The following is a 27,460-nucleotide window of genomic DNA, read 5'->3' as shown; positions in this document are numbered from 1 at the left end:
TGGGTTTCATTCTGAATCCGATACACTCGTTAAGCGGATGCGGCCTTCTGTGTATAGGGCATTCTTTGTTTGGGTCCCTTGGTTCCTTGCCTCCGGCGACCGACTGATCGGGAGTAGTTTGGGTCGTGGGAGGCACGTCCGTCCTGCGGACTTAGATGGGTGTTTGGGTGTTACCATATCTCGTCACTGGTCTCTCGTTCCTCAGGCTGCTTGCACTGTATGTGGTTTGCGCACCCAAGATGAAACTGGGATCATTCCTTGTCCTTGCCGCTTCGCGGCTGAAGCTCACGAAGAATGAGAATGGGGGGTAGACGACTTGCTTCTCCCTTTTGTATTTGGAACCTTGTGAAATCCATCTTTCTTGGAGGTTGAAGGGTAGCTTCTCCAGGATGAGTCTAGGCCGTTGAGACCTATTAAGGAATGGTCTTTCCTTGCGAACTCCAATTCTTGCAGCAGGTCCCCGAGCTCTCGTAACTTCGAGTAGTCTTTGGTTGTGATCTTGGGGAAGCTGTCGACTCTTTTGAAGAGTGAATCCTCGACTGCTTTGGGGCTACCATAGGACCCTTCTAGCCTTTCCCACACTAGGTCAAGACCTACTTGGGGTTGGTGCACGTTTGCCGCCCGAAGTCTCTTCGCGTGCTCCCTGGATTCGTTCCCCAGGAACTTGAATAGCAGGTTGAGCTCTTCCCTTGCTGAGAAGTCCAAGCTGTTGATTGCGTCTTTGAACGTGAACTTCCACGTCCGGTAGTTCTCAGGGCGGTCGTCGAAGCTGATGAGTCCTGCTTGCACCAGGTCACGCCGGATCATATACTTGGCTATGTCTGTCAGGCCTGAGGCATCGGCGTATTTGTCCCGTTCTGAGGTAGTTGCTGGGAGGGTCTGCGCGGTCGCCTCTTCCTTGGCGTGGACGCGTGATGACTGTGCGCTGGCGTGTGGATCACTGTTGCGGCTGTGGCTATCCCAGGCAGCAGGTATCATTGACGGAGTAGCGTCTTCTCCTCGTGGACCTAGCAAGTCTTCAGTGTCTGTAGAGTCACTCCCTTCGTGTTGAGATGGTGCGCTGGTGTTTACACTGAAGAGGCTCCTTACATAGTCTTCAGTGCGTTGGATTGGATACTCTGAGGCTATCCGTTTGTAGGGTAGCTCCCCGCCGTCCTGTCTCGCAGCTGCTTCTAAGACTTCGGCTTGGGCTATGGCGGCAGCGGCGTCCTCCTCTTTGCTTAGGGCTTCTAGATCTGCGTCCAATTCAGCCTTTCTACTTGAAGCGGCAGCGGCGGCATTGGCAGCGGTGGCGGTAGCAGCGGCGGCGGCATTGGCAGCGGTGGCGGTAGCAGCGGCGGCATTGGCAGTGGAGGCGGTAGCAGCGGCGGCATTGGCAGCGGCGGCGGTGGCAGCGGCGGCGGTGGCAGCGGCGGCGGCATTGGCCGCATTCTGCTCCTCCTCTTCTATGCGCGCTCTTTCTGCCCTTATGGCAGCCTCTCTCCGACCATATTCGGCCCTGGCACGTGCGGCCTCTGCAGTGGCTCGCGCCTTGGTAGCGCTTGCGCTTGCGCTGGACACGTTGGATTGCGCTGATTTTGCAGACCTTGATGAGTGCCTTGATGTGCTGGAGCGCTGCGACGCGGTCTCCAGGAGGAGCTCTTTTCTCACGCTTTGCGCGTCTGTGATAGCGGTCCGCACGCGGCTGTCACGTGTAAGGTCAATGTCATTTTGTAAGTCTCTTTCTTGCAGGCTTTCGCTGGTGTTGGCCCTGGTCAGGTAAGTAATGTATGCTTCTGACAGTTCTTGATAACGCGAGTAATCGGTCCTTAATTGCGTTATTGCCTGCTCGAGCTGTTGCGCATAGTTGCCAACGCTAGTAACATTGCGTATTCCCAGTGTGGTTGTGCTCCCGGCCAACTCTAATTTAGCGCGGTGCGCTTCAATGTCAGTCTCATATTTTTCGTGGGCCTTTTGTGTCAGTGTGACTGTCCGTTTGGGCCTTGCGCCTGCCTGCGCCTTTTGCAGTTGCGCAGCGGTCTCTGTGTCTGAGTGATCGCTTTCCTGCGTGATGTCTGGTGAGGCTCTGAGTTCTGCCATGCTGTAGGTGTGTGTAGGCCTTTAGCAAGTGCGTGTGGCGTGCGTTCTTTTACCTTTGTCAGCGATGGGCGTCTGTCTCAGATGATGCCGAGCGGTGTCCTGCAGCGTGCAGCGTAGGGGTAGCTGTACTCACAGGTGTCCGGTGGCTTTGACCCGTGTCCTTGCGGGTGTCCGGTAGCGTGGCCCTTGATGGAGCTAGCCGTGGGGACGTGCGCAGGGGTAGGTGAGATGGTGGCTCCTCACTATGGGGCTGTGCAGAGGGTGAACTCAGACAGAGAAAGGCTGTTTTTGTGTAAGAAGCACTGTTTGTTTGCAAAGCTGCTGTGCAGTGTATGCTGCTGCTTGTCTGTTAAGGCTGCAGGCTGTGTGCAGTTTGAGCTACTTGGTGCTTCTTTGTCTGCAGAGACTGCTCTGTTTTATCATGGAGTCTGGAGTAGCAGCTCCTGTAAGTGTCTGTAAGGCACACAATATCTTTTTCACTATTCTGCAAGCCAGGAGTCATGTGTAAGATGATTTAGCCCAGATAGTGTCAACTCGGCCCTCTTTTCCAAGCACAACAAAGTCTGTGTCTTTTCTTTACTTTATTGGTGGAAAGCAGGTAAAAACAGGAACTTGTGTAGAGATGTAGATGTAGGGATAATGTCTCTCTGTGTGTGCTTGGTAGTTAAGGTAGTTAAGGACAGGTGAAAAAGATAATCCTACAGTACCAGTACAGGGGTTTACAGCAAGGTACTCACTCATCCAGAGGTTATGGTGGAAAAGGAAGTGAGGGGCAATGTGGGTAAAGGGAATAGCCTTGGGACAGACTATCTTGACCAAACAGGAGGGGGAGCAGACTAGCCCATTCTGGCGAGGATCACAGGGGCTGCAGTAGCAGCTCACTGCTTTCATGCCCAGAGGCAAGAAATGCAACATTGTTGCATGTTACACAGGCACAGTATGTGTGTGCAAACTCCATGCAGCTGAGAATAAGATCTGACAGGCAGAAGCTGCAAAGGAGAGAGGGGGTGAGTCAGAAATGTAGTTCTTGTTCCATGACATAAACAGAGCCAATTGTCATGGTCCACCAAGCACGTACTGTATCAACAAGGAAAGCAGCCCATGATATTGAAAAGCTTGAGAATCCCTGGTGTAGTTTCTCCCAGAACCAAAAGGAACCATTGGCGAATGCATGTCTAAGGTGTTAAACATTGACCTTTTTAAAAGAAAGAAAATAAGACGCCTATATGTGTTTTTTTCAATACATTTTCAAAATATGGTTGGGAGGTAAAACTGGGGACGGATTTGTCGTTCTTTAGCTAGTCCCATGTCTGTGATGTCACTGTGTTGAGCAGTACTGTGTCTGTGATGTCACTGTGTTGCGCAGTACTGTGTCTGTGATGTCACTGTGTTGCGCAGTACTGTGTCTGTGATGTCACTGTGTTGCGCAGTACTGTGTCGTCACTGCGTTGAGCAGCACTTTCATAGACCATATTTACTGAGCTGTGCTATACACAAAATGCCATTAAACACCATACGATGCCAGAAAATTCAGAATGGTCCATTTACTTGACCATCTGACAAGGGTGCAGATAACACTGGTCTTTTTCCATTTCCTATAAGATGTATTCATTAATTAAATTAAACCTTTGCTTTAAAGATTACAGGTATACCGCGGATTAAGGACACTCACTTTAAGTACACTCACGAGTAAGGACATATCGGCCAATAGGCAAACGGCAGCTCACGCATGCGCCTGTCGGCACGTCTTGAGCAGCAATACCGGCTCTCTACCTGTACCGAAGCTGTGCGCAAGCGAGGAGACTATAGAGCCTGTTACAAATGCGTTATTTACATCAGTTATGCATGTATAGGACGATTGCAGTACAGTACATGCATCGATAAGTGGAAAAAGGTAGTGCTTCACTTTAAGTACATTTTCGCTTTACATACATGCTCTGGACCCATTACGTACGTTAATGCGGGGTATGCCTGTATTACATTCATTTGCGAATGCCAATGACATTGTTCCTGACAAAAAGTGTTTTTACTTGTGAGGAAACTCTCAGTTATTTGTGGCCTGTTGGCTTCATAAATGTTGGAAGTACCACACCGGGATCAAATCATGTTTTTAGTGTGAGAAACAGCGTTACAAATAGTTTTCACTTCTACAGTGATTATATTTTTTTTTATATGATGGACTCAGGATTTTGTTTTTCTAACTTGAAAAATAAAAAAGCGCTGAATATTTTAAGTCTCTTTTGATCTTTCCTGGGAAAATAATATTAATGAATAAAAAGAAAATGAGAGAAAACTGCATCGTATAAAAGATCAAGAGTGAGACGTATGCTTAATAGGTTACGACCAGGTGACTGGTACCGGTTTTCTTGAGAAATTAAATGATTATAAGTGTTTCCAAATTTATTTTGGAAATTGAATACAGGGGAAATGTCTGTAAACATTGATATTACGTCCCTGACCTGTCCCCCATATTCTGTTCTCTTCCTTAGTTGATCACACAACAGCGAGGAAGCTTGTACAGCGTTGGTCCTACAGTACGTAGGACTGAAATTGTCATTTGGTTACATTTCAGCATTACACAGATTTCCAAAACATGTTCAACTACATCATGATTCATTTCTTTTGTGATTATTGTTACGATGTACACGCATATGTTTGAAGGGTTATAAATAGATGAAGCTAGTATGTTTGATCAGACAGGAGACTAACCCCCTAACATTTTTTGCTTGCTTCAGAACATGCTGAAATTGATGGCAGACGAATTAAAGCTATGTTCAGGAATAGTGTGATCATTGGCATTCTATAGTTGAAGTAATACCGAGAATGCAGATAACTTCCTCAAACAAAGACAAAGGAGAAAGCAAAGACATCACTGGAGATCTCATACAACCGCATGCGCTGACCCTAGATATTTGGTGGTTAATGAATCTCTATGAATAAATAACAATCGTATTATCAGGATGTAAAATACAACACATTTTTTCAATACTACAAGCTCTTACTGCACCTGAGAAATATTCATTCTGAACATTCCTGATATACTACAGCCTTGACTGTCAATGAAAGCTATGGCAACTACTAGCTAGCATAGCATTGCTTAAATCCTGAGTATCATGGAAACTACAATTTCAGTTGATGTATTCAATAATTGGGAGCATTTATTTAACAATAGTGTGATAAGCTTTGATAAAGGCGCTCTTTTATATTCTAACAATGAAACTGTCAATACATTTTATTTATTTGTAACAGTGTTTCCGACCCCCCTTCCCCCCGCTACCCAATCGCAGATAGGGGCAATTACAGGGTGTGTGTGGTACAGACCTGCTGGTAACAAGAGGGCTGAGTCATCCACGATGACTTTCGGGCACAGGATCAGGCTTCTGGGGTCCATACCCCACATAATACTTAGCAGTGTAGCGCCTCCATCTGCCGTAGGCTCCAGGGATATGGAGATGATCTCCCACGGTAGAACTTGTACCTCTCCCACCCAGTTAGATCACACACCAGGCCGGAGGTATATTGCAAATAGGAACAATTTATTACTACAGTCTTTGCAGTAATACACAGCTACTCAGCAGTCTTCTGCTGGTTACAGTCTCTTTACTCGTAGCTATCACTGGAGATGGTCCGTGGACCGCCACTACAGGCCAAGGGTACCCACAGCCATCCTATCTCTTCCCCACCTCCCTAACGGAGGCAGAGGTATTGGTCCACACGCACTCCTCCTTGTAGGGAAGAGCACATGGGAAGGCCCCAATAGAGGGAAGGAACAACCTCCAAATTTAGGGCGGTCCGGCCCTTAAGTACAGCCAGAAGGCAGGCACCCCGTTGTCCAAGCTACAACAGGCTGTATCACCCTCTGCTGTCCTCAAGTGTAGTATCAAAGGTGAAGGGGAAAACCCCATGATGACTACTGGCAAACCTGTGAATACCAGGGTTTATTGCCAGCCAGGGTAGAATAGTAGCCAGGGGGTACCCCCCTACATATTTATAAAATGTTTTACCAGGAAGCAATACATTGGGAGTTAACTCTTGTTTTCAAGTATGTCCCGCAGTTCTGTGGTGGAAGTGGCTGCATTGTAGGTTCTACTTCTCAAACACAATATTTAGTATTGTAAGGAGCTGTCTAGATAACAAGCTTCGAAAACATCACATGACCCCCACCCCCTCCCACACACACAGTACTCAACACAGCATTGATGCACCCATGTGCATTTAGTTGTATATCAGGACTATATTTCTTTATTTAACCCTTTCCATGCGGTAAGGACATTCCCTGTATGTCCCAAGGGTTAGCATTCAAGAGCCACTTTGCAACCTTCTGGAAAAGTCATGTTATTTGTGTTTGAGTTGTTTTCTTTTATATTTGTTTTCTAAGGGGGGAACGCCATTCCCTTGGTTCACATCACCGCTACTTTCTGCTCACCCGGGCCACGACCATGTGAACGCTACCAAAGCAATCCCGTAATCACTTCTGTGCTGCTAGAGTTTGGGCACAAAAAAGCTTACAAAAAAAACTACCGTTGCTTTGTAGTATCTGATGCAATGAATGATGGCACAAGTTTCATCACTTATTTGGATTTTGTTATGGGACACTGGTAGTTTCACATACTTCTGAGAAAGAAATGTTTACAGAGCTAATTTTTTTTTTTTACTGCAAGGACTTTCACATTCTGTTTACATATTTTTATGTAGCTATAAAATAAAATACTGAACTTGGTTTATAAATTCAGTTTTACAGAGGTACAGTAAAAGGCTATGTTTAAAAAAAACAAAAAAAGACTCTTACGGTAGAGATATCTGGTATGGTGCATCTGGAGGGAAGACATGCGCATTGGCAGCTCCGGCATATCTTCCAAGAAACGCTGAAAAACGTAGATATTTCTCACTAATGCAGAAAGAAAAGAAAAAAAGTGCGCCAAATGTACCATCAGTGGCTTAGTGAAGAAATTAGATTACATATGTGCTAGAAACAAACAATAGAGGAACTCCTTATATCAAGGGAGTAATGTTAGTGTGACTTGATCACTAGTGGGAATAGGAACTGAAAAAATATATATAATTAACAGGACCTTCAATGTGTATATACAATGAGCCTGCAGCTATTCACAAGACATGGCTCGTCATCTCAAAGGTGCTGGCAGAAAAAACAGCGTACAACTCTAGCGATGTAACGAATGTAAGAGACACAATGGTGAATAGAAGGTAAGTATTAAGCGTACATCAAAGCAGTTCTTTAGCGCATTTCATGTAACATGGACATGGGTTTACCACACAGGATAACGATGACCGGCGATGCTGGATCCTTTGCGGAGTATGGTAAGTCCAGCTGGCCCTATGTAGTGCTCTCAGTGTAGAGCATGCAGGAGCGTCTGCTTGGTGCAGCCGTCAGCGTCCAGACCTCATTGATGGAGAAAACTCTGTCCCTGATATGAACCCTTTATTATGGCAGTGTCTGCAGCGGCGGCTAGTGATGTCACTACACAGCGTTACAATCAGTGACCATATGTTGGCCGTCACAGGTCCTGCCGTAGCAACTGCAGAATACCAAAGTTTCAGAGGAGAGGGGCAGGGGGGAGGGGGGGGAAGACGGCTAAAAATCGGAAAAGGTGAAGCTCCGAGCCTGGCCTCACTCGGGATTATAGCAGCGGCTAGTTACATCAATGTACAGCGTCACAGAAAGTGACCGCACGATGCACGACAGGGAGCCTGACTGAGCCGCACACCGGTGGCAATGGCAACAGGAGTAAATGAACAAATATTCAATAAAAGATCAATAAAACATCCAACGCGTTTCATAGTTTAAGAAATAAAAAGAAAACTGCGCAGATTGTAAAATTAACTTATGTGAATGTGACAGTGCTTATATATAATACCTTATATTAAACCCAGTGGTTAATCCATATACAGTATGTGCACCAAAGGAAAAATACTTTTTTTTTCTGCTGCTTGTCAGTAATGATGGCTCAACACCATAAAGATCACATGTGAAGAAACAAAGACAGCGCACGACCTCTCATAGTGTAAAATAGTACAGATATAATTATAAATATTAACGTGGTATAATATGCACGTACAGCAAGGACGAATCAGTGGGACAGGGCATGTTCAGGGTGCATGCTACTGCTCTGATGATGGATCAAATACGTTTGGTGAGCGTCAGCTAATCCTACGGTTCTCCTGCTCCAGTCACTGCAAGAGGTTCTTTAAACAGGCTGACCCGGGCTCTGGTGTGGGCACTCACTCCAAGAACACGTCTGCTTGCTTGAAGATTCACAAGCGTACTGTCCCTTTAAGGCTGCAAACTCTGTACCAGTTCAGCAGTACAGCAGAACGAATCAATGCCACCCCAATAAACTACCGGCTCTGGGGACGTCCCCCAGTATGAGCTCTGACTCCACGGCGCCACTTGCAGCACACTGACGTCACAAGGTTTTGCCGTGAACCACGACCAACCCGCACTGGCTCAGTTCCAAAGCGGAAGGCTAACCGGACAAGTCACAGCAGTAAACTGGTGGGATAATACTTGCTGGTAAACTGTTCATTTACACTTCTACGCATTTCGTTAGTAAAACAAACTTCATCAGGAAGAAAAAACCTCTTATGCGTTTCGCGCATTGTCTGCGCTATATCAAAAAGTTAAAAGCGCAACACGTAAGAGGGTTTTTTTCCCTCCCCTTGCTGTTTTTAATTTGCCAATAAATACATTTTTTTGTACTAGCAGAGAGCAGTCCGGTCACATTCTTTCCCCTTTAGCTTACGCACCGCCTCACAACCTCTGCTCTGCTTGGATTGTTCAATTGTTTTGAAAAAAGGTTGTTTTATGGCATGCTATGTTGAACTGTACCTTTTAAAGCGACAACATGGGAAGGTATAAGTGCAGTGGGCAGCAGTGCCTGCTTTAGATTAGGTGTGGGGAACAGTAGGCGCGAGTCTATTAAAAATGTTAACCATTACAGAGTCGTTATGATGTATGAGGCATGTCATGGGAACTTGATAGTTTTCTAGGGGGTGATGGAGCAGCGTCCGGGGACTAGTTGTGTCGTGTGATCGCTCCTTAAGACCCCAGCATTGTAAATTTCAATTCCAGAGGGTTTATTTTAGATTGTAGTTGAGAGAACAGACCCTTGAGCAGGGTGCAAGACATGAGCAAGGGCAGATCGAGAAATAACAAATGGAGTTTATTCAATATGGTTTGAGGCTGGGTAACACCGTTAATGATGCAGTAGCTTCACCTAGCCCTGAATGAGAAAAGATGAATTTTGTAATCTGTACAGAATATAATGGGAAGCCAGGAGAGAGAATTTAAAGTGTAATGGAGGACTGGTTTAATAGGTGATGTGATACATTGTATATAACAGTGTTTTTAAACTTTTTTTTGGTTAAGGAACCCTATAATTATGTTGTTAAATTCTGATGAACCCCAACCCTCCTGAATAGTGTCCGAGATCAGATGCATTGTAAGAAATCTCAACCCTCTTGAATAGCGTATAAGCAATAACCAGGTATACAGAGGCACACCTACTGCCGAAGAATAAGTCAGATGTTTTAATCCTGGTGCAAGCTAGCCTATCAAAGCCCCAATGTTCCAAAAAGAGGCATAAATATAGTGCAGAAAAAGGAAGATGGGGCACACAGTTTAATTGTAAAAATTGTCTGCTACAAATATGGAGCAAAGCTTCAGCAATGTTTGCAATTCAACTGTGTCTCCATCTTCCTTTTTCTTGACTAGCGTGTCTGAGATCAGATGCATTGGAAATTATTGGGACAATGAGACACAGGACCATCTATCCATTAGCAGTGTGCAGTTGGGTGGGAATGTAGGGGGGTGGGGAAGAGGGCATTAATTGTAAAATTCACAGAGAGGCAGGGAGAAACCATACAAAAAAGGATGGTAGTGGGTTAAAAAATCCATATCAGCATTGTCCTCTTGTTTTAGTGTCAAAGTGTATTATCATTTTGAGTTCAATTTTTTTTCCGTTCTTGAGTGCTTTTAAACATTCCTTCATGTATGGAATGAATGATCTGGCTGTGAGAAGTGGTGTCCTTCTTCATGGTGTGTGATTGTGTGTCTGTGTAGGTTTGTTTTTGGTTTTAAGTTTTAAGAAAGTGGAGCCCTCTTTGTCACTGTAGGGCAGTTGTGACCATGTAAACACTATCAAACCAATCAGATGGGCGAGTGCTGCCGGTTTTCAGCATCATATTTTACATGATTGCTCCAAATTACTATCTGAAAAATTGGCAATTAAGTATGAGACAACAAAAAGTGTAAAGCAATTTGCTTACACTAGAATCCTATCTTATGGCACTCAGAGTGTAATTTATCATGCATTGTGACTTAAGTCAAGGAACATCAATATTCCCACTTATTGGGTAACAGTCAAAGCCTCAGTATGAAAACTTGATAGAGCAGTTAGGTTATTGTAGAAATGACGAGTGAATAACATATTTACAGTGATTTGTTAAAATTCCCAGAGTGGGCAGCTCAATAGGTGTACAACAGACGACAGAGAAGCCCAATGCTACATCCAACATGACAAAAATACACAGTAAAATACTTATATATTCTCTTGAAAAAGGGTAATTTAGTTTAACCCTTTGGCCAAACCGTTGTAAGCTGGCGAGCCACGATAGGGCAGACAGCCATTCGCAAGTCCTAACACTACCAGATAAAATACTAATATTACTCTATTAGGATTACAATTCTCATTTACCTCTATTAGGAGGGAGAAAGACCACATTGGGTCTATATCCAGTAGAATGAAAGGACCCACTAACTTGGGAAGTGGGGAGGGGCGGGCTTAAAACCTGGGAAGGAGGAGCCACCAATCATTTTTGTTGTTTCTATATATGTATTATCCCTGTGCACCTTAGTAATTTTATATACTACTCAATTTGGGCAAAGTGGTTGCTCATCAAATAGTGGATTCACACAGTAAAGTATGAGATCCGGATGAAAGGAAAAAATAACAAAGCATTTTTTTTCTTTTTAAACTCAGAGATATCACTTGATGCAAAAACGCATTTTATATGGGCACACTGTGCAAAACCACGGTGCATTATTATATTCAAATATGTTTTATGTTTCAGGATCAAAGCAAAGGGTGTGGCAAGTCTGTCAGGTACTGTAACATGTGAAGCAAAATGCCAGCAAGTTGAAAATAACCCAGTGTACTGTGTACATATCCTTCAGTAACCAATATGATAAAAAAAAAAAGACACATTGCATTTAGATACTGGAGTAACACTTCAGCCTAGCCTAGACTCAACACAGAGGCACCGTGTGTTTTTCTGTCAGCTCAGGATCACCTGCAGCTGAATTAAGACCCAGATGGGAAGTAGGAAGTGCAGCATTCAGGCTTCCTGTATAATGACATGCAGCTTTCGCTGAGATACAGTACTGCATTCAAGCTGTGACGTGCGCTACAGATAATAGCAACTTGCTCCGAATAGGAGGGAGGAGGAGATTGTTTGTGCCAGTGCCACAGCGGCTGGGAGACTACCCCTGGTAAACCCCGAGGAAGGTGTGATGAGGCAGACAGCCAGGGAAAGGGACACAATGAGAGAGTCTGCAGCTTTATAGGATCATTGCAGCGTGAATGAAGCAGTGAAAGGAAGGAAGCAGGACAGCTGCAGCAGACTGCAGGCTGGCTATTTCTCTTCAAGGTAAGCAGCTTTCCCCAATCCCCCTTCCCCACCACCATCTCCTCCCTCCTGCTGCCTGCAGAGGTGGCTGAGAGGATGCAGGAGGGATCCTAGCAGGAATCTCCCGGTCATGTCATCTGACACACACAGAGAGACATGTCATCTTACACACAGAGAGACATGTCATCTTACACAGAGAGAGACATGTCATCTTACACACAGAGAGACATGTCATCTTACACACAGAGAGACATGTCATCTTACACAGAGAGAGACATGTCATCTTACACACAGAGAGATATGTCATCTTACACACAGAGAGACATGTCATCTTACACACACAGAGAGACATGTCATCTTACACACACAGAGAGACATGTCATCTTACACACAGAGAGACATGTCATCTTACACAGAGAGACATGTCATCTTACACACAGAGACATGTCATCTTACACAGAGAGAGACATGTCATCTTACACACACAGAGAGACATGTCATCTTACACACAGAGAGACATGTCATCTTACACAGAGAGACATGTCATCTTACACACAGAGACATGTCATCTTACACAGAGAGAGACATGTCATCTTACACAGAGAGAGACATGTCATCTTACACAGAGAGAGACATGTCATCTTACACACACAGAGACATGTCATCTTACACAGAGAGAGACATGTCATCTTACACAGAGACAGACATGTCATCTTACACAGAGAGACATGTCATCTTACACACAGAGAGACATGTCATCTTACACACAGAGAGACATGTCATCTTACACACACAGAGAGACATGTCATCTTACACACAGAGAGACATGTCATCTTACACAGAGAGACATGTCATCTTACACACAGAGAGACATGTCATCTGACACACACAGAGAGACATGTCATCTTACACACAGAGAGACATGTCATCTTACACACAGAGAGACATGTCATCTTACACAGAGAGACATGTCATCTTACACACAGAGACATGTCATCTTACACAGAGAGAGACATGTCATCTTACACACACAGAGAGACATGTCATCTTACACACAGAGAGACATGTCATCTTACACAGAGAGACATGTCATCTTACACACAGAGACATGTCATCTTACACAGAGAGAGACATGTCATCTTACACAGAGAGAGACATGTCATCTTACACAGAGAGAGACATGTCATCTTACACACACAGAGACATGTCATCTTACACAGAGAGAGACATGTCATCTTACACAGAGACAGACATGTCATCTTACACAGAGAGACATGTCATCTTACACACAGAGAGACATGTCATCTTACACACAGAGAGACATGTCATCTTACACACACAGAGAGACATGTCATCTTACACACAGAGAGACATGTCATCTTACACACAGAGACATGTCATCTTACACACAGAGAGACATGTCATCTTACACAGAGAGAGAGACATGTCATCTTACACAGAGACAGACATGTCATCTTACACAGAGAGACATGTCATCTTACACACAGAGAGACATGTCATCTTACACACAGAGAGACATGTCATCTTACACACAGAGAGACATGTCATCTTACACACAGAGAGACATGTCATCTTACACACAGAGACATGTCATCTTACACACAGAGAGACATGTCATCTTACACAGAGAGAGACATGTCATCTTACACAGAGAGACATGTCATCTTACACACAGAGAGACATGTCATCTTACACACAGAGAGAGACATGTCATCTTACACAGAGAGACATGTCATCTTACACAGAGAGAGACATGTCATCTTACACAGAGAGAGACATGTCATCTTACACACAGAGAGACATGTCATCTTACACAGAGAGAGACATGTCATCTTACACAGAGAGAGACATGTCATCTTACACAGAGAGAGACATGTCATCTGACACACACAGAGAGACATGTCATCTTACACAGAGAGAGACATGTCATCTTACACACAGAGAGACATGTCATCTTACACACACAGAGAGACATGTCATCTTACACACAGAGAGACATGTCATCTTACACACAGAGAGACATGTCATCTTACACACAGAGAGACATGTCATCTTACACAGAGAGAGAGACATGTCATCTTACACACAGAGACATGTCATCTTACACACACAGAGAGACATGTCATCTTACACACAGAGAGAGACATGTCATCTTACACAGAGAGACATGTCATCTTACACAGAGAGAGACATGTCATCTTACACACACAGAGAGACATGTCATCTTACACACAGAGAGACATGTCATCTTACACACAGAGACATGTCATCTTACACACAGAGAGAGACATGTCATCTTACACACAGAGAGACATGTCATCTTACACACAGAGAGAGACATGTCATCTTACACACAGAGAGAGACATGTCATCTTACACACAGAGAGACATGTCATCTTACACACAGAGAGACATGTCATCTTACACACAGAGAGACATGTCATCTTACACACAGAGAGATATGTCATCTTACACACAGAGAGACATGTCATCTTACACACAGAGAGACATGTCATCTTACACACAGAGAGACATGTCATCTTACACAGAGAGAGACATGTCATCTTACACACAGAGAGACATGTCATCTTACACACAGAGAGAGACATGTCATCTTACACACAGAGAGAGACATGTCATCTTACACACAGAGAGACATGTAATCTTACACACGCACAGAGACGTTATCTTACACACAGAGACATGTTATCTTACACACAGAGAGAGACATGTCATCTTACACACAGAGAGACATGTAATCTTACACACACACAGAGACATGTTATCTTACACACAGAGAGAGACATGTCATCTTACACACAGAGAGACATGTCATCTTACACACAGAGAGACATGTCATCTTACACACAGAGAGACATGTCATCTTACACACAGAGAGAGACATGTCATCTTACACACAGAGAGACATGTCATCTTACACACAGAGAGACATGTCATCTTACACACAGAGAGAGACATGTCATCTTACACACAGAGAGACATGTCATCTTACACAGAGAGAGAGACATGTCATCTTACACACAGAGAGACATGTCATCTTACACAGAGAGAGAGACATGTCATCTTACACAGAGAGAGAGACATGTCATCTTACACACAGAGAGAGACATGTCATGCCCGAGGCTGGGTTAGGGAGCTGCAGACTGAAAATTGCCAATATCCTATTTACAGGCTGTCATTCCTACTAGATTTTTTTTTTGAGAACTGTGATATATGGAAAGGAGTTTAAACCCCTCCGTGTTTTTTTTTTTTAATTAAACATATGGTGAATTTTCAACTATTACAAACAATGTAGTTAAACGGAGGTACGCTTCCTCTTTTGAATATGATATATAGGGGGAGATGACTGATTTGCTCCATGAACAGAATGTAGCAGAGACATCAGTTTCCTATTATGCAGTGAGAATGTAGCAAACTGGCTCGTTCATTTCCTTCTCTGGAATGAAATACATCTGCTTCACTCATTATACATTTGTGTTGCAAACTGATCTGATTACTACAGAGTTTCCATACGTTTGACAGATCCACCAGAGAGTTCATAGATTGGAATGTTTGCACAGACATGTTGGAAACTCGCAGGTCTCTCCTTCACGCCTGCAATGGTTTAGGACACATTATTGAACTAAATGACCCATACTTATATAAGAAAGACAGGAACGTATAGAAATGAACGAAATGTGGCATATTGATGTGCATTGGGGCTTATTTCTTTGCTTGTAGTGTACTGTACATTCCCTAGTATTTATATTGTTCAAAAAACGGGAATTGGCCCGAAAAAATAAAATAAAAAGTTAAAACCTACATTGCAAAGTAAAAAAAGGTTGTTACATGGCAAAGCACTTTTACATAACGTTTTCTTGTTATATTTTTTTAAAAAAAGTTTGTTTTACTGGATTAGATTTAGATAATTAATTTTTTACATTTAGGCAAACTTTTTAGAACTTCAAAATGTTCATGAATATTTGAAAAAATTCAACCTCTTTGTATTATACACACACACACACACGCACGCACGCACGCACACACACACACACACACACACACACACACACACACACACACACACACACACACACACACACACACACACACACACACACACACACACACACACACACACACACACACACACACACACACACATATATTACAAAACAGTTTTTTGGAAATGAAACATTGATCTGCAAAAATAATGCAGTGTAATTAAATATTTGTTCAGAAGGAAATCTGTAGCAAGGATGTGAAAAAAAGTATGCTATGGTGCTTTTAGAAAAAGAACAAAGCAACTAAAACAGTGTTTACATCTACTTGGGTACTACATGGCAGCACTAATTCACTATTCAAAAGGTTGGAAATGCAGAATGGCTGCTAAAAGCAGGACCATCAATGAAAGGATTCCAGTCCAGAGTACCTAGTAGTATTGATAGTGATAGAAACCTTAGTGATAAGGATTATTTAGCTTGCCCAGGTACCTATTTAAAACACAGTGAAGCCTTATATTAATTACTTTGAATGGGGCGCATAGCTTCCCAGATAAGAAGACAATTTTACAGTTTATTAAACAGGGGTCATAGCCTGCTTATTTTCCTTACATAAACGAAAAACTGTAGCCTTTGCATCATTCATTTAATTTGACATTAGTACTTTTCATAACTCCTTCTGCCCACCCCAAAGGTTTCTCGATTGTTTTAGTGTTTTTTCTGCCGCCTACTGTATGTATGTATCCGATTTTTCTTTCTTTGCCATTGCTTGTCCAGGACTGAAAGCTTGAGTAAATGTTTTCTTCTGCAAATCATGTCACATGATTGGATTACTAGAGAAATGAAAGTGGTGTATTTACACAGCGCTGACTTTGTACCTCTGTGAGTTACTTCCTGCTACTCCGGGCCATGCCCTCTGTATACAAGAGCACAGCAACATTTCAGTGTTTAGTTATTTTGACTAATAGCCATAGATGCGTGGTGCTAGAGACCATATACAGAGCAGAGTGGTATACAGTATAAAAAATATAAATGGATACTCATATAGCAAAGCCTGGATTGCATATCTTGCAATGAGGATAGGTACTGGATGTGGTATCCTGGTTGGTAAACGTCAGATGGAATGAAAATGCGGTACACAATATATCCAGAAACCAATGCAATGTAATCACCCCAAAAAAGTACCTAATGTCCTTACAATCACAAAGGAAAACATGTAGCAAGCAAAAACTCACAAGTCTGCTGCAGCGTCCATGTAGATCCAGATTTCAGGCAGTCTAGGTGTGCCTCCGTCAGTATGATACAAGATACAAGACGAGAAAAAAATAACAGAGCACAACCAGGGATATCCAAAAAAAGATAATTCGAAGGCAAGTGCGTTCTCCTTGCCCTACCAACGTGTTTCACGCTACACAGAGCGCTTTCTCAAGGTATACCGTGAAACGCGTTGGTAGGGCAATGTCTTGCTACTGTATATTTTTTTCTATCATGACCAATAATCATTTTGTGGAAAACGCTCTTTCCTTCTAATTATCTTTTTTTTTTTTTTTGGATATCCCTGGTTGTGCTCTGTTACTTCCTTCTCATCTTGTATTTAGTTATTTTGAGGATAGTTATATAGATGTCTTTAATAATAGGTTGGTGCATAGTGACTTTGTTAGACATAACTTCTTTTTTTTTCGCAAGGCACAGTACACACACTTGGTGTGGTAGGTAAAATGTGTCCAAACTCTCCAGCTTCTTGGTAAATGGTCCCTCATCCCATTGCATATAAGCTAAGGGAAAGGTGAGCTCTGCGTCATTTACCCGTTAAGGGCCTTATTCTATATTGTCCGAAGCGGACGTTTTCAAGCAAAAATCCACATTTGAGGTTAATATAGAATGAATCCCTAATTCTCTTATCACTTACAAGGGGCAATCTCCCTCGGACCAAAGTGAGCTAATTCCAGTGACATGTTAAATGGGTTTTATCTGGGTAATATATATATATATATATTTTTAACCGAAATTGGACACTAGTATTTTAAAGTTGATCTTGGGAGGGGTTGGATCTTTTTCTGGCTCCTCCCATTTGTGTGATATCACTGTGTGCTTGTACAGCCGGAGTCCCCCCTCCTCACCTCATCTTTATTGGCTCCCTGAATAGGATAGGGTGGGTATAAGGGAAGGAAAACACTTGATTGACAAACACGTCTCCCATTAACCCTTTGTGTGCCGGAGGGCCCCTCTGACACAGCGCGTTCTCGTGGCCAATCTTAAAAGCAGTCACAAGACCGTGGTGCCTCTTAACCCGGAAATGTAAGCGGAGACCTCTTCCAATTTCCTATACTTTAGATCGCGTCCTGTGCTCCATGGGAACGCAGGACGCAATCAAAGCTGGAAAAAAAAAAACTCTTTGGGCATGACGTATCGACTCTTCCCGGGAGTGCCAGACCCCGTGACCTAGTGACTACGTCTTGGTGCACACAAAAGCATTTTTCTGTTCTTCCTTCTTGCTTAAACTGGAACCGTCTATCAAAACAGGACCGCTGATCACCTGGAGGCCTCTGTTTCAGCCGATCTGGACACTTCAATTCACAGCACTGTTAGGAATTAAACACAGAGACGGGTGATGCTATTGAATAGGGGCAGCATCAGTGCGAGAGGTGACATCGTACTATTCATTGGCTGTTCTTGCCCAATGTTACCATTATACAAGTTGTGGGACAGAAGTTCATAGCTCCTGAAGCTGGGAGCTGCCTGGTTCCAGGAGATCCTTCTCGGCTCAGTGAAGGTAACTGTAATGAACATGGCAGGAAGTATTAAGTATTTTAATCAATCTGGCACATGAGAGGTTAATGTTAAGGTGCATATTGTCTTTAAAAAATACAAACATTGTTTTTATGGCCTGCCAAACCACTGACCAGTGGTTATGTTTTTTTATAGGGTTGAAATGTAGGTGAAAAACCAGTCCCAGATCTGGTTCATCAATTAAAAAAGTTGTGTGTTCTGAGCACGTGCATTTTAAGTGAAATGTCATTGTCTTTGGTCACTGTTTTTCACAAAGAAGTTTGACTTAGAACGCGCGTGCTCAGCACACACCTCTAGCTATTTGCACTTATATCGTTATACTAACTGTCTCTGTGTGTGTGTGTGTGTGTGTGTGCGTGCGTCTGTCTCTAGTGCCTCTGTGTGTGCCTCTGTGTGTGTGCGTGCGTCTCTAGTGCCTCTGTGTGTGCCTCTGTGTGTGCCTGTGTGTGTGCGTGCGTCTCTAGTGCCTGTGTGTGTGTGTGCCTCTCTGTGTGTGTGCCTCTGTGTATGTGTGCCTCTGTGTGTGTGTGCCCCTCTGTGTGGGTCCTTCTCTGTGTGGGTCCTTCTCTGTGTGGGTCCCCCTCTGTGTGCATCTGTGTGTGTCTCCGTGTGTGCCTCTGTGTGTGTCTGTATGTGTGCGTGCCTGCCTCTCTGTTAGGGTTGCCAGGTGGCTTCTTAAAAAATACCGGACACAACGGTGAAAAATGCGGCGCGCTCGAAAAGTCGGTGGGAAGGTATTTTATTTATAAAGCCTTAGACCATTATGTAATTTTTCCTAAATTTCACTCCAAGTTTGCACCATTTAATATTCAATTTCGTAAAAAACATCTGGGAGGGGTTTGGGGATTGAGCACCTCCCAGCATTTTTTACGAAATAGAATATGAAATGGGGCAAATTGGTGCACACGTGGAGTGATATTTAGAAAACCATGACATAACGGATAAGATAATTTATAAATGACATACCTGCAGTCATACATGGCGAGCGAAACTGATCTTAATGCTCCTCCCCCACTACTTCCAAGATTGTTGCAACCCCCCTTCATCCTCTCCCCCCTCATCCACCCTCTCACCCCCCTCATCCTCACAAGACCCCCCTCCTCCTTCCTCACCATCACCCCCCCTCTTCCCTCACCATCACCCCCCCTCTTCCCTCACCCCCCTCCTTCCTCACCTTCACCCCCTCCTCCTCCTTTCTCACCTTCACCCCCCTCCTCCTCCATCACCTTCACCCCCCTCCTCCCTCACTTTCACCCCGCCACCTTCACCCCCATCCCCTCACCTTCACCCCGCCTTCCTCACCTGCACTCCGCCTCCCTCACCCTTCTCTCCTCCTCCTCCTTCCTCACCACCTCCTCATCCTCCTTTTTCTCTCATTTTCTACCGGACAGATCAGCAAAATACCGGTCTGTCCGGTTCAAAACCAGACACCTGGCAACCCTACGAAGTCTCTCTGTGTGTGTGTGTGTGCGCGCCTCTGTGTGTGTGTGTGTGCGCCCCTGTGTGTGTGTGTGTGTGCGCCTCTGTGTGTGCGCCTCTGTGTGTGTGTGTGTGTGTGCCTGCCTGTGTGTTCCTGCCTCTGTGTGTGTGTGAGTGTGTGCCTGGCTGTGTGTGTGTGTGTGCCTGCCTGTGTGTGTGTGCCTGCCTCTGTGTGTTTGTGTGCCTGCCTCTGTTTGTGCCTCTGTGTGTGTGTGTGTATGTTTGTGTGCCTGCCTCTGTGTGTGTGTGTGTATGTGTGCACGCCTGCCTCTGTTTGTGCCTCTGTGTGTGTGTGTCTGTGTGTATGTGTGCGTGCCTGTGTTTGTGTGCCTGCCTCTGTGTGTTTGTGTGCCTGCCTCTGTTTGTGCCTCTGTGTGTGTATGTGTATGTGTGCGCGCCTGCCTCTGTTTGTGCCTCTGTGTGTGTGTCTGTGTGTATGTGTGCGTGCCTGCCTCTCTGTTAGGGTTGCCAGGTGTCTTCTCAAAAAATACCGGACACACCGGTGAAAAATGCGGCGCGCTCGAAAAGTCGGTGGGAAGGTATTTTATTTATAAATTCTTAGACCGTTATGTAATTTTTTCTACATTTCACTCCAATTTTGCACCATTTCATATTCTATTTCGTAAAAAACATCTGGGAGGGGTTTGGGGATTGAGCACCTCCCAGCATTTTTTACGAAATAGAATATGAAATGGGGCAAATTGGTGCACACGTGGAGTGATATTTAGAAAACAATGACATAACGGATAAGATTATTTATAAATAACATACCTGCAGTCATACATGGCGAGCGAAACTGATCTTAATGCTCCTCCCCCACTACTTCCAACATTGTTGCAACCCCCCTTCATCCTCCCACCCCTCATCCACCCTCTCACCCCCCTCATCCTCACACCACCCCCTTTCTCTTTCCTCACCATCACCCCCCCTCTTCCCTCAGCTTCACCCCCCTCCTCTTCCTCACTTTCATCCCCCTCCCTCACCTTCATCCCCCTCCCTCACCTTCATCCCCCTTCCTCACCTTCATCCCCCTCCCTCACCTTCATCCCCCTACCTCACCTTCATCCCCCTCCCTCACCTTCATCCCCCTTCCTCACCTTCATCCCCCTCCCTCACCTTCAGCCCCCCTCCCTCACCTTCACCCCCCTCCCTCACCTTCACCCCCTCCTCCATCACCTTCACCCCCATCCTCCCCCTCCTCCTTCACTTTCACCCGCCACCTTCACCCCCATCCCCTCATCTTCACCCCCATCCCCTCACCTTCACCCCGCCTCCCTCACCTGCACTCCGCCTCCCTCACCCTTCTCTCCTCCTCCTCTTCCTTCCTCACCACCTCCTCACCCTTCTTTTTCATCCTCTCCCCCTCCTGGTATGTTACCTGTGGTGGCAGGGACAGAGTGGAACTCTTCTCTCCTCTCCCACATGCAAAGCTGGGAGGAAACTACATTTCCCAGCATGCAAATGGGGAGCTGTGCATGTGTTGAGCCCTCCCATTGGTTAGTCTTCTCCTTGGCTGGGGTGGGGGCTGATGCCAGTTGCCCTGGTTACCAGATGCTGCAGGCTGCTTCTGAATCAGAGGTACGAGTGGGGACGCTGCACGCGGCCACCCTTCCCACTCCCGCTGCCCGCACGTCCAGGGAGGGATAATACCAGACACATACATGTCCGGTATTAACTCTCATTTTCTACCGGACAGATCAGCAAAATACCGGTTAGTCCGGTTCAAAACGGACACCTGGCAACCCTACGAAGTCTCTGTGTGTGTGTGTGTGTGCCTCTGTGTGTGCCTGCCTGTGTGTTCCTGCCTCTGTGTGTGTGTGCCTGGCTGTGTGTGTGTGTGCCTGCCTCTGTGTGTGTGTGCGTGCCTGCCTGTGTGTTCCTGCCTCTGTGTGTGTGTGTGTGTGCCTGCCTCTGTGTGTGTGTGCCTGCCTGTGTGTGTGTGCCTGCCTGTGTGTGTGTGTGTGCCTGCCTCTGTGTGTGTGTGTGCCTGCCTCTGCGTGTTTGTGTGCCTGCCGCGGTGTGTGTGTGTGTGTGCCTGCCTCTGTGTGTTTGTCTACCTGCCTCTGTGTGTGTTTGTGCCTGCCTCGGTGTGTGTGTGTGCCTGCCTCTATGTGTTTGTGTGCCTGCCTGTGTGTGTGTGTCTGCCTCTATGTGTTTGTGTGCCTGCCTGTGTGTGTGTGCCTGCCTCTATGTGTGTGTCTGCCTGCCTCTGTGTGTTTGTGTGCCTGCCTCTGTTTGTGCCTCTGTGTGTGTGTGTGTGTGTATGTTTGTGTGCCTGCCTCTGTGTGTGTGTGTGTGTATATGTGTGCGCGCCTGCCTCTGTGTGTGTTTGTGCCTGCCTCGGTGTGTGTGCCCGCCTCTGTGTGTTTGTGTGCCTGCCTGTGTGTGTGTGCCTGCCTCTGTGTGTTTGTGTGCCTGCCTCTGTTTGTGCCTCTGTGTGTGTATGTGTATGTGTGCGCGCCTGCCTCTGTTTGTGCCTCTGTGTGTGTGTCTGTGTGTATGTGTGCGTGCCTGCCTCTCTGTTAGGGTTGCCAGGTGGCTTCTCAAAAAATACCGGACACAACGGTGAAAAATGCGGCGCGCTCGAAAAGTCGGTGGGAAGGTATTTTATTTATAAATTCTTAGACCGTTATGTAATTTTTTCTACATTTCACTCCAAGTTTGCACCATTTCATATTCTATTTCGTAAAAAACATCTGGGAGGGGTTTGGGGATTGAGCACCTCCCAGCATTTTTTTACGAAATAGAATATGAAATGGGGCAAATTGGTGCACACGTGGAGTGATATTTAGAAAACAATGACATAACGGATAAGATTATTTATAAATAACATACCTGCAGTCATACATGGCGAGCGAAACTGATCTTAATGCTCCTCCCCCACTACTTCCAACATTGTTGCAACCCCCCTTCATCCTCTCCCCCCTCATCCACCCTCTCACCCCCCTCATCCTCACACCACCCCCCTCCTCCTTCCTCACCATCACCCCCCCTCCGCCTCCTTCCTCACCTTCACCCCCGTCCTCCTCCTTCCTCACCTTCACCCCCTCCTTCACTCCCTCCCTCACCTTCACCCCCCACACATTCACCCCCCTCCTCCCTCACCTTCACCCCTCCCCCTCCCACACCTTCACCCCCTCCTTCACTCCCTCCCTCACCTTCACCCCCCACACATTCACCCCCCTCCTCCCTCACCTTCACCCCTCCCCCTCCCACACCTTCACCCCCCACACCTTCACCCCTTGCTCACCTTCACCCCTCCCTCCCTCACCTTCACCCCCTCTCCCTTAACTTCACCCCCTCCCCTACCTACCTTCACCCCTCCTCCCTCACCTTTACCTCCCCTCCCTCACCTTCACTGCCCCCCCTCCCTCACCTTCACCGCCCCCCCTCCCTCCCTCCCTCCCCTTCACCGCCCCCCCTCCCTCCCTCCCTCCCCTTCACCGCCCCCCCTCCCCTTCACCGCCCCCTCACCTTCACCACCCCCCTCCCTCCCTCACCGCCCCCCTCCCTCCCTCCCTCCCTCACCGCCCCCCCCTCCATCCCTCACCGCCCACCCCTCCCTCCCCGCCCCCCGCTCCCTCACCTTCACTGCCCCCCCTCCCTCCCCCCCATCACCACCGCCCCTCCTTCCCCTTCACCACCCCCCCTCCCTCCCCTTCACCACCCCCCTCCCTCCCCTTCACCCCCCTCCCTCCCTCCCCTTCACCACCCCCCTCCCTCCCCTTCACCCCCCCCTCCCTCCCCTTCACCCCCCCTCCCTCCCCTTCACCACCCCCTCCCTCCCCTTCACCATCCCCCCTCCCTCCTCCTCCCTCCCCTACTCCACCCCTCCTCCCTCTCCCCTTCACCACCCCCCCTCCCTCCCCTTCACCACCGCCCTCCCTCCCTCCTCCCTCTCCTTCACCACTCCCTCCTCCCCTTCCTCCTCCCTCCCCTTCACCACCCCTCCTCCCTCCCTCACCTTTACCACCCCCCTCCCTCCCTCACCTTCACCACCACCTCCATCCCCTACCTTCACCACCCCCCCTCCCTCCCTCACCTTCACCACCCCCACCCTCACCCCCCCACCCTCCCTCACCTTCACCTTCACCCCCCCACACCTTCACCCTCCCTCACCTTCACCCCCCTCCCTCACCTTAACCACCCCCTTCCCTCACCTTCACCACCCCCTCCTCCCTCCCCCTCCCTCCCCTTCACCACCCCCCTTCCTCCCCTTCACCCCCCCCTCCCTCCTCCCTCCCCTTCCTCCTCCCTCCCCTTCACCACCCTCCTCCCTCCCTCACCTTCACCACCCCCCTCCCTCCCTCACCTTCACCAACCCCTCCATCCCCTACCTTCACGACCACCCCTCCCTCCCTCACCTTCACCACCCCCTCCCTCACCTTCACCCCCCACCCTCCCTCACCTTCACCCCCCCTCACCTTCACCCCCCCACCCTCCCTCACCTTCACCCCCCCACACCCTCCCTCACCTTCACCCCCCCACACCCTCCCTCACATTACCCACCTCCTTCCCTCACCTTAACCACCCCCCTCCCTCAACTTCACCACCCCCCTCCCTCCCTCACCTTCACCACCCCCCTCCCTCCCTTACCTTCACCCCCCCCACCCTCCCTCACCTTCACCCCCACCCTCCCTCACCTTCACCCCCCCACCCTCCCTCACCTTCACCCTCCCCCCACCCTCCCTCCCCTTCACCCTCCCGCCACCCTCCCTCCCCTTCACCCTCCCTCCCCTTCACCCTCCCTCCCCTTCACCCCCTCCCTCACCTTCACCCCCCCTCCCTCCCTCACTTTCCTGGAACCAGGGTCACGAATGATGTATGATTAGTTCCAGTAAGCTTAACTCGTATTGAGGGACAGACCATCTGTCAGCAAGGCAGAGGGGGAGAGGGCAGACTAACCCATTCTGACAGAAAGGCTGAGGTTGCTGTAGCAACTCACTGGCATAATGCAGGGACAGGGATCGCAACACTGTGTCTAACACACAGGCACTGAGAGTGCACAGAGCAAAATGCATGCAGCTGGAATGAGAACGTGACAAGCAGAAGCTGCAAAGGAAAGGGGGGGTGAAACAGAAATGTGGTTCTTGTTCCATGACACTCACCCCTTCCTCCCTCCCCTTCACCACCCCCCCTTCCTCCCTCCCCTTCACCACCCCCCTTCCTCCAGCCCCTTCACCACCCACCCTTCCTCCCTCTCCTTCACCACCCCCTTCTTCCCTCTTCTTCACCTCCCCCCCCTTCCTCCCTCTCCTTCACCACCCCCCCCTTCCTCCCTCTCCTTCACCACCCCCCCTTCCTCCCTCTCCTTCACCACCCCCCTTCCTCCCTCTCCTTCACCATCCCCCCTTTCTCCCTCCCCCCTTTCTCCCTCCCCTTCACCCCCCCCCTTTCTCCCTCCCCTTCACCACCCCCCTTTCTCCCTCCCCTTCACCACCCCCTCCCTCCCCTTCACCACCCCCTCCCTTCCCTTCACCACCCCCTCCCCTTCACCCGCCCCTCTCCTTTTTCATCCTCTCCCCCTCCTGGTATGTTACCTGTGGTGGCAGGGACAGAGTGGAGCTCTTCTCTCCTCTCCCACATGCAAAGCTGGGAGGAAACTACATTTCCCAGCATGCAAATGGGGAGCTGTGCATGTGTTGAGCCCTCCCATTGGTTAGTCTTCTCCTTGGCTGGGAGGGGGGGGGGGGGGGCTGATGCCAGTTGCCCTGGTTACCAGATGCTGCAGGCTGCTTCTGAATCGGAGGTACGAGTGGGGACGCTGCACGCGGCCACGCTTCCCACTCCCGCTGCCCGCACGTCCAGGGAGGGATAATACCAGACACATACATGTCCGGTATTAACTCTCATTTTCTACCGGACAGATCAGCAAAATACCGGTTAGTCCGGTTCAAAACGGACACCTGGCAACCCTACGAAGTCTCTGTGTGTGTGTGTGCGTGTGCGCCCCTGTGTGTGTGTATGTGTGTGTCTGCCTCTGTGTGTGTGCCTGCCTGTGTGTGTATGTGTGCCTGCCTCTTTGTGTGTGTGTGCTTGCCTCTTTGTGTGTTTGTACCTGTGTGTGTATGTACCTGCCTCTTTGTGTGTGTGTGTGCCTGCCTCTGTGTGTGTGTGTGCCTGCCTCTGTGTGTGTGTGTGCCTGCCTCTGTATGTTTGTGTGTGTGTGTGCCTGCCTCTGTGTGTGTATGTGTGTGCGTGTGTGCGCCTCTGTGTTTGTGCGTGTGTGTGTCTGTGCCTGCCTCTGTGTGTTTGTGTGTGTTTGTGTGTGTGTGTCTGTGTGCGCGCCTACCTCTCTGTTAGGGTTGCCAGGTGGCTTCTCAAAAAATAATTGACACAATGGTGAAAAATGCGGTGCGCTCGAAAAGCCTCAGACCGTTATGTCATTTTTCCTAAATTTCACTCCAAGTTTGCACCATTTAAAATTCAATTTCGTAAACAAAATCTGGGAGGGGTTTGGGGATTGAGCGCCTCCCAGATTTTTTTACAAAATAGAATATGAAATGGTGCAAATTGGTGCACACGTGGAGTGAAATTTAGAAAAAAAATGACATAAAGGATAAGATAATTTATAAATAACATACCTGCAGTCATACATGGCGAGCGAAACTGATCTTAATGCTCCTCCCCCACTACTTCCAACATTGTTGCAACCCCCCTTCATCCTCTCCCCCCCTATTCCACCCTCACACCCCCTCATCCTCACACCACCCCCTCCTCCTTCCTCACCATCACCCGCCCTCCTCCTGCTCCTTCCTCACCTTCACCCTCCCTCCTCCTTCCTCACCTTCACCCCCCCTCATCCCTCACCTTCACCCCCCCTCCCCCTCCCTCACCTTCACCCCCTCCCTCACCTTCATCCCTCTCTCCCTCACCTTCACCCCCCTCCCTCACCTTCACCCCCCTTCTCACCTTCACCCCCCTTCTCACCTTCCCCCCCTCCCTCACCTTCCCCCCCGTCCCTCACCTCCGTCCCTCACCTTCCCCCCCCTCCCTTATCTTCCCCACCTCCCTCACCTTCCCCCCTCCTCACCTTCATCCCTCACCTTCACCCCCTCCCTCACCTTCACCCCCTCCCTCACCTTCACCCCCCTCCTTCACTTTCACCCCCCCTCACCTTCACCCCCCCTCCCTGATCCCCCTCCCTCACCTTCACCCCCCTCCCTCATCTTCACCCCCTCCCTCATCTTCACCCCCTCCCTTACCTTCACCCCCCACCTTCACCCCACACCCTTCACCTTCACCCCCTGCCTCACCTTCACCCCCCCTCCCTCACCTTCACCCTCCCTCACCTTCACCCCCTCCTTTCCCCCCTCCCTCACCTTCACCCCCTCATCTTCACCCCCTCTCCTTCACCCCCCCTCACCTTCACCCTCACCACCACACCCCTCCCCCTCACCCCCTCTCCTCCTTCCTCACCTTCACCCCATCTCCTCCTTCCTCAA

At 47.8% G+C, this 27,460-nt stretch overlaps 1 protein-coding gene across 2 annotated transcripts in view; it reads left to right on the top strand.

Annotated features, from left to right (window-relative positions):
* The first annotated feature begins 11,446 nt into the window (after positions 1–11,446).
* RNF144B (ring finger protein 144B) overlaps positions 11,447–27,460 on the top strand; it is an 84,288-nt gene continuing 68,274 nt past the window's right edge. Inside the window, exon 1 of one of the 2 annotated variants that reach the window (XM_075585609.1) lies at positions 11,447–11,745. The gene's annotated coding sequence lies outside the window, so the exon portion shown is untranslated. The remainder of the gene's footprint in view (positions 11,746–27,460) is intronic. The other variant, XM_075585608.1, reaches the window with a different exon arrangement.

This window comes from Ascaphus truei, chromosome 2 (assembly GCF_040206685.1).
Source record: "Ascaphus truei isolate aAscTru1 chromosome 2, aAscTru1.hap1, whole genome shotgun sequence".
NCBI lineage: Eukaryota > Metazoa > Chordata > Amphibia > Anura > Ascaphidae > Ascaphus > Ascaphus truei.
This window is presented reverse-complemented; position numbering and strand designations above follow the sequence as displayed.